At 39.4% G+C, this 15,169-nt stretch overlaps 1 long non-coding RNA gene across 8 annotated transcripts in view; it reads right to left on the minus strand.

Moving 5' to 3' along the window:
* The window catches only part of LOC118626575, a 69,138-nt gene extending 57,272 nt beyond the window's left edge, over positions 1–11,866 (minus strand). For 2 of the 8 annotated variants that reach the window (XR_004958924.1, XR_004958920.1), the window contains exons 1-3: positions 11,549–11,846; positions 4,325–4,520; positions 3,659–3,818 (exon numbers count right to left, since the gene is read on the minus strand). This is a non-coding gene — a long non-coding RNA (uncharacterized LOC118626575). Of the gene's footprint in view, positions 1–3,658; positions 3,819–4,324; positions 4,521–11,548 lie in introns of all 8 variants that reach the window. The other 6 variants (XR_004958922.1, XR_004958919.1, XR_004958925.1 and 3 more) reach the window with 6 other exon arrangements.
* Positions 11,867–15,169: the final 3,303 nt, after the last annotated feature.

The following is a 15,169-nucleotide window of genomic DNA, read 5'->3' on the forward strand; positions in this document are numbered from 1 at the left end:
TTAACTATAAACTCATATAATTCAATTTTTAATGATGACAGTATTTATCAGCTAGCTGGCTCACAATATTCCTAAAAATTTAACACTTGGCTCTCAGGAGATGGAGGAGCCAGCTCCAGCACCCCATTGTCTATGTAGCTTAATAGACATATATGTGCCAGATGGGATCCAACCATGTTAATGGGTCTTCGGTTAGACAAAGGGGAGGAAACAAAGTGAATCTTGTTAACTGACACCTAATTCCCTTTCCAGCCCTGCAGAACAGCTGAGGGTCCTAATGAAAGCTTCAGTGTGGCAATACTTTAAGTTAGCTGACCAAAGACCCATTCATGACCACCTCATGCCACAGGGTGCCTGTCTCTACTATAAAGGCTAGAAATGCTAAGAACTCATTTTCTCAACTTCCCACGAGGGTGAGTACCCAGTGAGACATGAGAACTGCTGGGGATAGATAGTGGTCTGGAAAAGCTCTTGGCTTTCCTGACAAAGGGACCATTTCTTCCTGTCTCAGGTACGAATATGATGTCTGGAGCCGCAGCAGCCATTTTGGGCTCAATATGCATGAGGAAAAAGCCAAGAGAACTGAAGAGCTCTTGGCCGTGGGTTTCACAGGCACCCAGACTTAAACCAAACCAGCAGATTCTATTAGACTTAATGTTGTATGGGGGGAAAGGCTATTTCCTTAGCTCTTATGTTTAATTTTCTGTTATTTACAGCCAAAACTAGTCCTAGCCCATACACATAGGAATTTCATCTGTTCTGGCTTCCATTACCCTAACAGCTGGAAAGGGAATAAGAGGAAAGGCAACTGATATGTCAAGCATGGTGCTGGGTGGTTTCCACACTTCATTATCTTTAAGTTTCATAGCAACACTATGAGAGATGACGTTTATAAAAATGTATAATTTATTACAGCTAGTCATTCTTTGTTTTAAAGGAAGATTTGACAACTACAGCTATGTGGACCTTGAAATTTTAATTTCAGTGTAAATTTGCAAAGGTTTGAACACTTGTCCTTCTTTAGTAAATTAAAGGTACATTACATAGACATTTCCTTTGGGTAAATTAGACACTCTCGGTCGACTAACTATACCTACCAGATATAGCGTAGCACCCTTACCTACCTTCTGCCAAGGAATAAGAACACTTGGTTTGATTAACAAACACCAGGAATATTCCCTTTTATCAAAGTAGGCCTAAGTTTAAAGAGGTTGAGAAAAAGTTTATCTAGCTGGGGCCAGAGTGGTGGCGTCCACTGTGGAGGAAGGAAGTGGTGCTTTCTGGGCTGTGCTGGTCCTGAGGCAGGCCAGAAGCCTGTTTCCCAGGGGCCTAGAACTTTGCCAGTGGAGCCCAGAGGGAAATGGAGGAAAGAGCTGTACTTCCAGGGCCCAGTCAGCCAGTCAGCCGGGAGCTAGAAGTCCCCGGGCCTTCATCATGTATGGAAGGTGATTTCTTGGCATGAGTCAGGATGACTGGTAAGCTGGAGATGGTGCTAAGGGAGAAAATCAAGGGCAGGGTCTCTGAAGCCATATGCGAAAGTATTTAACAGCAAAAGGTGCATTCTATCTTTGAACAGGAATTCCTGCTGTTCAGTCATTCAGAGGAAGGAGGTGTTACTGAGTGTCTACTTTGAGCTAGGTCCTGGGGATGTACCAGTGAATTATTAAGCAGTCAGTGAGTTATTAAGTAGACACAGGCCCTGCTCTCGTGGAGTTTACAGTCTAGGGGAGAAAAAAGACAGTTAAAACAAGTTATAATAAAGTGAGATGAGTCTTACACAACATGAATGCTATTATTCATATTCACCCTCTTTCCTATTTATGGTGTGATTACGTGGTGATATGGAATGAAGAAAAGCACTGGACAAACGCATCAAGTGAGTCCTGGTTAGCTCAGTTACAGATATTCTTCAGGTAGCTGTATGTCCTTGGGTAAATCTCTTTATCCTTTCATGTTCCTTTTTTGTCAAACTTGATGGGTATAATTCTATTACTTATGCTAAAAATAGTAGTTACCTTCTAAGAATAGCTCCCACCCCTGCTTGTGAATACCCCACTTTAACTGGTACCATTTATTTGCTTATCAATGTGTCCCAGAGTTTGTTCCAAGGAGCACACTGCTTTCTGAGCCTTTTCTCTGTCTACGTGGTTCTGACTTGGGTTCCTGAGCCCTCCTTGCTAATACTGAAAGACCCAAATCTGAGGTTGGTAAATTTGCTGGTTCTTCTAGATAAGTACATTTCAAAGCAGTACTTCTTTTTTTAAAAATATGTTTTTATTCATTTTTAGAGAAAGGAAGGGAGAGGGAGAGAGAGATAGAAGCATCGATGAGAGAGACATTGATCAGTTGCTTCCTGCACATCCCCTACCAGGGACTGAGCCTGCAACCCTGGTATGTAGCGTGATTGGGAGTCGAATCAGTGACCTCTGGTGCATGGGTCAATGCTCAGCCACTGAGCCATACCCGCTCAAAGTAGTAATTCTTAACTCAAATTCTTAAGTACCTTGGAATTTATGAACACCTTTAAAACATATGCAAAAAAAAAAAAAAATGCATGCAAAATTTAACATGTTTAGGGCATAAAGAGTTCACAGGGTTCATAGCTCTTCAAAGGTGCCCATAATCCCAAAAGAATTAGGAGCCTGGCTCTGAAGATTATGCTATGATCATGATATGACCTCTCCAGCCTCTGAAGGGCCACTGTATGTGTACCTTCACTACTCTTACTACAGGGATGTGCATCTTTCCCACCAGATTATTTCTTCCTTAAGAGTGAAGTTTGTATTTTATTGAAACAACATGATATAGCCCTGGCCAGTTTTGCTCAGCGGTTAGAGCGTCGGCCTGCAGACCAGAGTCCCGGGTTCGGTTTCTGTTAAGGGCACCTATCTCAGTTGCAGTTTGTCCCCAGCCCTGGTTGGGGTCGTGCAGGTGGTGACCAGTCGATGTGTCTCTCTCACTGCAACGTTTCTCTCTCTTCCACTTTCTTTCCCTTCCGCTCTATCTGAAGATAGGTGCAAAAATGTCCTTGGGTGAGGATAAAAAAAAATTAACAAAAAAAAAACTTGATATAGAAGAAGAAATATATGTACTTTGGGGTCAGACAGACCTTGGTTCAAATCCAAGTTCTGCCACTTACTAGATCTGTGAGCTAAGGCAGGTTAACTTTCAGATTGACTTGTTTTGTCAGAGCCCCTTTCTGATCTTCTTCTGAAAACATATCTTCATTGTCCATAACAGAGGGCATGAGACTCTGTCTAAACCATTCACAGTACCCATTTTCCTAGCCAAAGAGATAGGCAGCAGAAAAGCACATGACCCTTGCTGGCCAACAGACTCCCTTTCCAGCATCTTGCTATGTCGTGCTGGCAGAGGGGAGAAATCCTTTCCTTTGGCTGCAGAGTGGTCGGGGCATGAACATAAGCCATGCACAGCCATGTCTCCATTCTTGCTAGGGCATCTGTGCATGGACTGACCAGACTTGGCAAACAGAGAGAAGCAGAAGTAAGAGAAAGAGAACCTTGCTGGTTTCAGTGTTCCAAGCTTTTCGTTATGTGAACCGATAAACACACCTTTACACTTAAGCAAGTTTGAATTCATTCTGTCCCATGAAACCAGAGTCTTAAGCTCATTTGTAAGTAAAGATAGTAGTACTTACTCCTAAGGTTTTGTGAAGATAAAATAACATGTACTGAAGAACCGAGTGGTAAGCTTTCATCCTGCTTGTGACTGCCCCATTTCAACAGGTACTTTTCATTTGTCCTTCAATATGTTCCAAGGAACACTAATTATATGGCTGTTACTAAATTTTCTTTGAGCTGAAAAAAAGATTAAATTGAGAAATGCTTGGTTAAACAAAATTCTTTTTTTATCCTCATCCGAGGACATTTTTCCTTTTTTTTTTTTTTGTACAGACAGAGTGGGAGGGAGAGAGAGGAAGAGAGAGAGAGGGAAACATCGATGTGAAAGGGACACATCGAGTGGCTGCCACCTGCACGACCAACCAGGGCCGGGGACAAACTGCAACCGAGGTACGTACCCTTAGCGGGAACCGAACCCGGGTCTCTCCGGACCGCAGGTGGACGCTCTAACCACTGAGCCAAACCGGCCAGGGCTAAACAAAATTCTTTCCCAAGGGACTTTGCACTCTCCAGTCTTCTAATCTGCCTCATGGATTTCTAACTGGACCAAGTAATATGACCACAGAACCCTGTTAAGAAGCATCTCAACACCTTTTGGGAACTGATCTCTGTGTGGCTAAGTCAGCAAATGTACTGTGGCTAACACTGCTTCAGTGAGAAGCTGACTATCATCATCCAGTTACCTTCCTACTGGAGCCAAATTCCAGCAGGTTTTCACGCCAGTTCTGGCAATTACTAGCTGTGGGACTTGGAAAATCACTTAAATTTTCTGAGTTGCCGCATCTTCATCCATAAGTTGATGTGAAGATTCCACGACCTTTAAAACCCACCCAGCAGGATCAGGAGGAGGGTATCTGGGAGGGTGGGGGGGAGAATCATCTGTAACAAAAATAAGTTAATTAATAAAAAATAAATAAAAACCCACCCAACTGTACAACTCTGTGCATATGGGACTATGAAAGGCTCTGGGAGGACTGAATGTAGGGCATGTGGACACTCTGGGCCTGTGAATCCAGGAAAGGGCCAGGCTGTTGAGTGGGGAAAAGTGAGTGGACATGGTATACTGCAAGGAACAGTAGTCACTAGAACTAGCTCTACTTTTTAAAGGTTTTATTCCAATATTTTAGCATAAGCAATCTCTGGATTATCTCAACTTTTTAATTGAGGTTTCTAATGCCACTAGATTCTATGAGTTCATACATTTTAGGTGTAAATGGAATATAACTAAAGCTTCATAAAACAAAAGGTTAATGAGACTGAACAGCTGCCCTGTGAAACCTCAAAGACCAAGAAAACGTAACAGAAAGAGGTGGAGAGTGAAGATCAAACAATTCAGACTCTATGACTCCTGAACTACTCTGGGTTCTTCACTTTCTTATTCGGGTTAAAATTTAAGCGAGCGAGACAGCGAGCAGCCACACCCTCTTCTCTTCTGTTATCCTCAACCAACCAACAGGGTTGCTGTAGGGTTGCTTAGTCAGTGTAAATAAAATGGCAAAGAAGATCCTTTGAAAACTGCAAAGCACTCCACAAATATATTACTTTTATTATGATTCACAATGTTTAAAGTGTAATTTTGGCTTTACCACAGGCATAACTCCAGGCAAGCAATTCATCGGCTCCTCCCTTCATATAAAACAAATGCAATAGTGGATGGGAAAGATTCACTAGAAAATGATGGTGGATGACTTTGAAAATTGAGGGTCCCTGTGATACTTACTGATTAATAGTCATCATACAATTGTGAAGTTATAAATAGCTCTGCACCCAGCAGAGCCCAGAGTGTTCTGCTCTTTTTTCACTTGTTGCCACTTTGATTGAGTCCATTAGCTCCACTGGCCTATAATTAGCACAACACACTGGAAAATTAATCCAGCCTAGTGAATCAACATCAGAAAATGAAACAGACTTCTAAATAATTTTGGGATGAAGCTGAGAGCTGGGTCCTCCTGGTTTCAGAGGGAATTAAAAGCCTCAAATCCGGATTTGTCAGCTAAAGATAGGGGTGTCTATCTTTCTATTTTCAACAACTGCCTTTCAACATTGCTATCAAGATAAACATATTCCTTATTAGAATTTTCAATTAACCAGAGGTTTACAAGCTGTTACATTATTACTATATATTCCTTATAAAATGTGGCTTTGAAGAAACTAAGCCTAAACCAGATAATATAATTAAATTAAATTGCCCAAATCTCTATCCCCTGGCAGAGACTGGAGTCAGACAGAGCAGGAGGGTTCTGGGTGTCTGGGCTGGCAGAGGAAGCCTTTTATTAGAAACTGTGAGATTGCCCAAATCTGAAATACCAGGGATAAACATATCCAACATGCAGCAAGGGAATGGCATGTTACTATAGTCAAGAGGTCACGAGCAGATTAAAAGCAATATGGAAAGCTTGAATATGGAACCAGCTAGCTACCCAGGAGCAAAGATTGAAAATGAGGAGCAGTGGGGTAAATATGGGAGTATGGGGGTTAGGGTCACTTCTTCCTCAATGAGCTTTGAATTCTCCATCTGGCATGTAGTGTCATGTAGTGTCATGAGTGTGGTGAGTTATAGGCCAGGTCATCAGAGAAATAAATGGGTCCTTTCATCTAGCTCTTTTTGTAAAATCTTTTCACTTTGTTAAATAGCTCCAGTGTCCTTTCCTTGTAAATGCTTATCAGCTTTAACTGTTTTATTTCCAAATGCATGCATGTGATATGATGAGGAAAGTCTGCAGACAAACTTTCATAGTTAAATGTCAACTCATCTCTAGGGCCAAAGTCGTCATCATCTTTTCAGGTCACACCCTGACTTCAGATCATCCAACCCTAAAAAATAGAAGTCCTTTTCCTTGATCATCAAATCCAATTGCCAAAATCTAAATATCTACCTTACTTCTGTACTCTCAACCCATACTTGCTTTTCACTCTTAACCCATACTTGCTTATTTGATCTCTTATGTGCAGTACACTAATGCCAGTTTAATCTTAAAGCATATCTTCAATCACGCCATTCCCTGACTCAAAAATCTTTAGTGGCTGCCCACTGCCTAACAAATTAAAGAAAACTCCAGTTTAGCAGTCAAAACCTTGGCCTTCCCTCCCATGTCCCTCTCTGTTTGACAATTCAATAGCACACATTTCTTTATGCTGTGGCCTGCTGGAGTCATAGTTCATCTAGTACAAGTGAAAGGCCTTCCAAAGCAGAGGCAGTGGAACCAATTTACGTACCCAAAGGATAACTATGTCCATTAGTCATGGGGGCTCAGGAAAACCTACTGCTGCTCCTGGAAAAAATGCCCAAAAGCTAATGTTGGATTGTCATAACGTCAGTTGCATCATTTTCCTAAGTGAAGGATAATACCACATTAACTTTAAATGACTCCTCATTTGGCAATATATTCTCTTTACTAAGGGGTGGGAGAAAATCTGTACTCAAAAATTATCTTTTCCTCTTCTTCTAGCTTTCTCCATTTTTTATTCTGATATTTTTGCAGTAAATAATTAGAAGCTAGATACCTCTAAAAGTAATTGCTCTCTTTCTCTAATATTATTACTGTGTTTTTAAATAAAATATTAGCAAACTGAAGCCAGTAACATATATACAGTATTATGACCAAGTGCAATTTATCCCAGAATGCAAATTGGTTTAACATCTGGAAATCAATTGAAATAATACACCATGTCAATAGAATAAAAAACAAAAACCACATGACCATCTCAATAGATGAAGAAAAATCACTTGACAAAATCCAATACCCTTTAATGATAAAACACTCAACAAACTAAAATCAAAAGGAAACTACCTCAATATAATAAAAGCCATACATGAAAAGTCCACAGAAAACATCATACGTAATGGTAAAGATCAGATAGATGCTTTCGTCCTAAGATCAAGACAAAGATGACTGCTATGGCCACCTCTATTCAACACGGTACTGGAGATTCTAGCCAGAGCAATTGGGCAAGAAAAATAAACAAAAGGCATCCAGATTGTAAAGAAAACAGTAAACCAATCTCTATTCACAGATAAAATGATCTTGTATATAGAAAATCCTAACATATCTACTAAAAAAATGTTAGATTTAAATAAACAAGTGTAGCAGGTTAGAGGTTACAAGATTAATGTATAAATTCAATTATATTGAAATAAAATTCATTTGCAAACAATTCAAATACGATCAGAAAAACTCCATTTACAGTAGCATCAAGAGAAAAATATTTAGAAATACATTTAGCAAAGTAAGTACAAGACTTGTACTTTGAAAAATACAAAACACTACCGAAAGAAGTTAAAGATCTAAATAAGAGGAAAGACATCCATGTTTATGGAGCAAAAGACTTGATATTGTTAAGATGGTTATACTCTCCAAATTCATCTACAGATTCAGTGCAAACCCAATCAGAAACTCAGATGACTTCCTTGTAGAAATTGACAAGCTGATTCTAAAGTACATATATAATTGCAAGGGACACAGAATGGCCAAAACAATCTTGAAAAAGAGGAGCAAAGTTGGAGGACTCACATTAGATTTTAAAACTTATTACAAAAAAACAGAATCAAAAGAGTGTGGTATAGGCATAAAAACAGACAAATAGGCCATTGGAATAGAACTGAAAGTCCAGAAGTAAACCCACATATTTATGTTTAATTAATTGATTGTTTGACATGGGTAAAAGACCATTCAATGAGGGAAAGAAGAGTCTTTTCAAAAAATAGCATTGGGACAACTGGATAGCCAAATGCAAAAGAATAAAATTACCTCACATTATACACAAAAATTAACTCAAAATGGATCAAAAACCTAAATGTAAGAACTAGAACAATAAAACTCTTAGAAGAAAACATAGGTGAAAAACTTCATGACACTGGATTTGGCAATATCTTTGATATAACACCAAAAACAAAAACCCACTAGCAACAAAAGAGAAAAAGATAAACTAAACTTCATCAAAAAAAAAAAAAAAAAAATTGTGCTTCAAAGTACACTACCAACAAGTGAAAATATAACCCACAGAATAGGAGAAAATATTTGCCAATTATGTATCTGGTAAAGGACTTGGACCTAGAATATAAAAGAACTCTTACAACTTAATAAAAACATAACCCAATTCAAAAAAAGGAAAAGGATGTGAACAGACATTTCTCTAAAGAAGATACACAACTGATCAATAAGCACATGAACAGATGCTTAACATTGGCAGGAAAATGCAAGTCAAAACCACAAGATACCATTTCACATCCACTAGGATGGTTATAATAGAAACATCAGCTTATAGTAAATATTAGAGAAGATGTGGAGAAATCAGAAACTCATACACTGCTCGTGGAAAATAAAATGGTTAGGCCACTTTGAAAACAATTTGGCAGTTCCTCAACATAGAGTTGATATTACACCCAATATATTCTTTTTTTTTTTTTTTATCCTCACCCGAGGACATTTTTCCATTTTTTGTTCAGATAGAGCGAGAGGGAGAGAGAGGAAGAGAGAGAGAGAGAAACATCGATGTGAAGGGACACATCGAGTGGCTGCCACCCGCACGACCAACCAGGGCCGGGGACAAACTGCAACCGAGGTACGTGCCCTTAGCGGGAACCGAACCCGGTCTCTCTGTACTGCAGGCCGATGCTCCAACCTCTGAGCCAAACCGGCCAGGGCCCAATATACTCTTAAGTATATACCCAAGAGAAATGAAAACGTATGTCCACACAAAAAAATTTACATAAATGGTTAGGGTAGCATTTTTCATAATACCCAAATGGTAGTACCAATTCAAATGTCCATTATAAATGGATAAACAAAACATGGTATGTCTACACAGTGAAATATTATTCAATCATAAAATGGAATGAAGTACTGATACATTCTATACAACATGGATGAAGCTTGAAAACAGTATACTAAGTAAGAGAAGCCAGACAAAAAAGACCACATATTATTAGATTCCACTTAGATGAAGTTTCTAGACTAGAAAAATCTACAGAGACAGAATGTAGATTCGTGGTAATTTGCTCAGCACTGTGGGGAATGAGGAGAAAGAAGAGGGATAATTAAAAGGTACGGGCATTCTTTCTTAAGTGATTAAGATGTTCTAAAAATGACTGTGGTGGCCCTGGCCGGTTTGGCTCAGCAGTTAGAGCATCGGCCTGCAGACCAAAGAGTCACCAGTTCGATTCCGGTCAAGGGTACGATTCCAGTCAAGGGTACGTCGCTGGTCCTGGTCGGGGTCATGTGGGAGGCAACCAATCGATGTCTCTCTTTTATCCATGTTTCTCTCTCTCTCTTCCTCCCTCCCGCACTCCCTACCACTCTATCCGAAGATAAATGGAAAAATATCCTCAGGTAAAGATTTTTAAAAATCAATAAAATAAAAATGATTGTGGTGATAGTTACATGTATTTATGAATATACTAAAAACCACTGTACAACCCTGGCCGGTTTGGCTCAGCGGTTAGAGCGTCGGCCTGTGGTCCGGAGAAACCTGGGTTCGGTTCCCGCTAAGGGCACGTACTTCGGTTGCAGTTTGTCCCCGGCCCTGGTTGGTCGTGCGGGTGGCAGCCACTCGATGTGTCCCTTTCACATCGATGTTTCTCTCTCTCTCTCTCTCTCTTCCTCTCTCTCCCTCCCACTCTATCTGTACAAAAAAAATGGAAAAATATCCTCGGGTGAGGATAAAAAAAAAACAAAAAAACACTGTACACTTTAAATGAGTGAACTGTATGGTATGTGAATTACATCTCAATAAAGCTGCCCCCCCGCCCCCCAAAAAATCAATGCCCAAGTAGAGTATTTAAGGTATGGCTGTTGATGCCAATTTTCTGGTGGTTTTTATTATTTTTTAGCATATATAATGGGTATGAATTTGCATCGATCAACATATGGTACATTAAATATCATTTTACTTTATATTTTTGAAACAAATTAAATCTCACCGCAACCCTCATTTTCCAAAGTATTGAGATGTTAATTTATAATGCTCATATGTGCAACTATCATCACAGTCAATTTTAGAACATTTTCATTATAATTAGGGTTCCCTTCCCTGAAGCAGGGAGGATTTATACAAGTTACAGGGGTCTTCTGCAGTCTAGGACATCAGGAAGGGCCCTCTGGTCCTTGGTCTATACAATTTAACATCGAAAAGAACACAAAATGAGCCTGCACAGGTTAAGGTCCTCTGAGTGAAGGTTGTTCTGCTGCTTCCCTGCCCTGCTAGAGATTGGGGGATTTTGTGAAAGCTGGAAATCTGGGGGCCATTTCTCTTTATGTTCTACTTCCTGAGGCACTGTGAGACAGCAAGGCATTCATGGACTCTGCAAAATACTAACTCTTCCTACTCTTGCCAAGTCTTCTCTGCCAGGGCCTGTTCCTTTTACCCTCTGTCTTGAAGTGCTCTCCATCTTCTTCCCTTCCATGGAATTTGATTCCAGCAAGGACAGATCTGTTTGTTTAAGACCACCCCTCTTACTGAAAACAACTAGACAAGCTGGGCAGAACAGAAGAAATATCTGTTTGAAGGCATCGGACAGGAAGAACATGAAGGGTCAAATCCCAAGGAGAACAAAAGTACAAAGAGGTTAGCCCATCATTCAGCACTGCTTTTCCCTTTGCTGTATTCACTGATTCTTAATCAGCAACCGAGAGGGCAAGAAGCTAAGGAGAGCTTTGGGCAGTCTTACGGATCTGAGATGACAAAAACTGGAGATCAAGAACCATAAAAGAATAGATACTGTGGTAAACACCCCAGGCCTTTATTTGGCATGGTAATCTATTACGTTGGTGGCCCCCAATGAATCATACATTTCAGTATTTATGACTTCCAGTGGTCATCCCTCATGTTGGCTTTCTTGGCCATGTGATTTGTTTTTAGCAATAGTACATTTAATAAGTGACACAAAGGGAGATTTGGTAGGCACTTACCATGAGGTTTTGTACTTTTGGAATTCTCCCTCTTAGAACCCAACCTTCACGCTTAAGGAAGTCCAGGTTATCCCGATGGAGATATAGGTCATATGGAGAAGCCCTGAAAGATGAGACATTATGTGGAGAGAGGGACCATGTGGAAGAGCACCAAAATGCCTCCGGCCAAGCTCTCAGGTGAATGCAGCTTTATGAGTGATCCCCAGCCAATACTAAATGAAGCCGAAGAACTGTCCAGTCAACCTAGAGAATTATGAAAAATAATATATCATTGTTTTAAGCCACATGTGTTGGAGTGGTTTGGGATATAGCCAAAAACAAAACAAACAAACAAAAACCCAGTTTGGAATCCAAAGAATGCTAGGAGTAAGGGTAACCCCAAAACAGACCAGCCTTTACAAAGATTGAGGTCTGATTTCAAAAGAAACTTAATCCTTTATTGGATTAATTTGCTATCATCCCTACTCCTAATTGCCTACCAGAGGTCAAATAAATACTCTTGTAAGAAAGATAACATCATCTAGAACCTCAGGTTGTCTATATAGTTTTTAAACAATATACAATATACAAAATACAATGCCCAGAAAAAATTTTAAAATTATGCTTACAAAAATATAAGAATTGACCGGTAGTCTGAAAAAAAAAATCAGACAATAGAAACATAACCACAAGAGCCCTGGCCGGTTTGGCTCAGCAGTTAGAGTGTCGGCCTGTGGTCCAGAGACCCAGGTTCGGTTCCCGCTCAGGTCACGTACTTCGGTTGCAATTTGTCCCTGGCCCTGGTTGGGTCGTGCGGGTGGCAGCCACTTGATTAGTCCCTTTCACGTTGATGTTTCTCTCTCTCTCTCTCTCTCTCTCTCTCTCTCTCTCTCTCTCCCTCCCACTCTATCTGAACAAAAAATGGAAAAAAAGAAACATAACCACAAGATATCCAGATATGAAACTTATCAGACACAGATTATAAAATAACTGATTAAGATGTTCAGTAAATTAAATGGCAAGTGTTTTGGCACACATGTGGAAGTTTTAGAATTACAGTGAAATTATGGAGCTTAAATATATAATAGCTGAAAGTGAGAAGTCAACAGATAGACTTAACAGCATATAAGACGTAGCTGAAAAGAGAATTTGTGAACTGTAAGAAAGAACAGAAAAAAAATCCTAACTGTGGCACAGAGACAAAAGAATAAAAAATACAGAAACAAACAGGAGTCAGATGTGACTCAGTGAAAACAGCCTCACATTCACATAACTAAAGTCCCAAATGGAGAGGAGAGAGAGAATAAAATACAATTACTACATAAAGAAATAAGGCCAAGAATTTTCCAAGCTAATGAGATTTCAAGCCACATATTCAAGAAACTTTACAAACTCCATTTAAGATAAATAAAAAGAAAACCAACCCTGGACATATTATAGTAAACCTGCCAAAAACTAAGGGGAAAAAAAGGCAAAGATTGTAGATTGGATAAGAAAACAAAACAATTCTTTTAGAAGGGGTGTATATTATTAATAATATTTTTTATTTATCTGAATTACTTTTTTAAAAAGTGCTTTAAACAAAGAAGCTTATTTCTTTTCTTTTCCTATCCCCTACTCCGCCTCTTTGGCAACCATCAGATTATTCTCTGTATCTATGGGTCTGTTTCTGTTTGGTTTTTTAGATTCTACATTAAGTGAACTCATATGGTATGCCTTTCTCTGTCTGATTTATTTTATTTATAAAATACTCATTACTTGTCTGGCCAGCATGGCTCAGTGGACTGAGCGTCAACCCATGGACTGAGAGTCCTGGTTCTATTTCTGGTCAGGGCACATGCCCCGGTTTCGGGCTTTATCCCCGGTAGAGGACATGCAGGAGGTAGCTGATCGATGTTTCTCTCACATTGATGTTTCTCTCTCTCTCCTTCCTCTTTCTCTAAAAAATCAATAAAAACATTTTTTAAAAATAGAAGAAAATACTCAACTCTCAATTCTTATTTCAAAGTGATTACTTAGGAAGGCTGATTGGTCTTCTCTCCTAACTGGATTCTCCACCTTAGCTCTTCCTCCCACCTAGAACATTGTCTAGTTAGGTTGACCTAAATTTTAAATAAGATCATCTCTCTTCTTTCTCTATATAAATGTTTCAGTGGCTGCCCATTCCCTTGGAATAAAGTTCAAACATATCACAGTTTAAATGGCCGTCTGAGATGTGGTGTCTACCTTTCTAGATTCCTTTCTTGCTACAGCCTCTCTAGGACTCTACACTCCAGCTACACGCCACTGGCTTTTAATTCCTCTAAACTGCTTTCCTCACACCCGCTCCAGGGCCTTCGTGCATGCTGTTCCTACTCTTTGGAACTCTCTCCCCTCATCTCATATTCCTTTTCCTGGCTTTCCTCCTTTCTGTCAGATTATAGTTTAAGTATCATTTCCTTTTGGAAACTTTCCAGAATTCTTAGGCAGGGTAATCTACACCAACGAGGGCAAGAAATCTGCCGCTTACATCCTGAAATTTCCCTATCAAAGTACCTATCTCACTTTATGATAACTGCTTGATTCTGTATCTCCACGTAAAGACTGTCAGTTCTAAAAGGGCAGAAACCACGTATGCCTTGTTCACAATTGTCTCCCTTGTCCTCAGTCTGGCTCAAAATAAACATTCATAAGTATTTTTTAAATTACTTATTAATATTAGAAAACCCTCATATCTTATCTTCAAGACAGTCCCTCATACCTCTCTTATAAACCTATATTTTTTTTTTCTTCTAGAAGCTTCTAGAGAAGAGCAAATGTCAATTGACTGTTAATTTTGTGCCCTGTTAACATTTTCAAGATTTTGCTGGAATAAAAATAAAAGCAAAACATAAACAAAAAATGTGAAGTGAAAGTATAAATATTCATACCACAGGCCCCTCCCCTGCTACCCCAATTCCAGAGTTCAAAGTGTTCACTTGCTTTCTTACATGTAAAAAAAAAAAAAAAAAAAAGTGTGATTATACTACTAGTATCCTCAAATGACACTCTGGCTTTTCAGTCACTCCAGGATCCAGTTCAAAATGGCCTTCCTTGTTTTTTGTAGCCTTGTGGCTCCTTTCCAATTTTTATCACGCAGTTTGTTTTTCTCTGCTTCCTTCTCTGCTTCCTCTTCTCAGCTCAGCACAGCTTCCTCTGTCATGTTCTATAAACTTGCCACTGTTGATGATTCTTTTTATGTGACATCTGAATTGGTCAGCTCTGTCCCATTTACTGGTGGGTTCTATTTTGAATTTTAGTGGCAATTTTTTCTTTACTTGTTACTTTCTCTCCCCCTTGCAACTCATTTCTTCATTAGGTCACTTACTAACTTTTCATTTGACAAAATTGAATGCCATCACTTAGCCATCATCACATTTTGTCTTTGTTTTCTGTTGCATCACTACTGCCAAGAACATTACCTGGCACCTGATCCATACTCAGCACCTATTTGTTGAGTACATTAAATACCCTGGCATGTACTCTATGACAGGCTGCTTGGGTTGATTTAGATTACCTTTGTTCTTCACATGCCACAGGTAAATATTTAAAACATCATTAAGTACCTGAAACTTGATAACACAATAAAGTTTCACATCAATATATTATGCTGTGACCTGACCC

The sequence above is a fragment of the Molossus molossus genome, unplaced genomic scaffold, assembly GCF_014108415.1.
Source record: "Molossus molossus isolate mMolMol1 unplaced genomic scaffold, mMolMol1.p scaffold_m16_p_12, whole genome shotgun sequence".
Taxonomy (NCBI): Eukaryota; Metazoa; Chordata; class Mammalia; order Chiroptera; family Molossidae; genus Molossus; species Molossus molossus.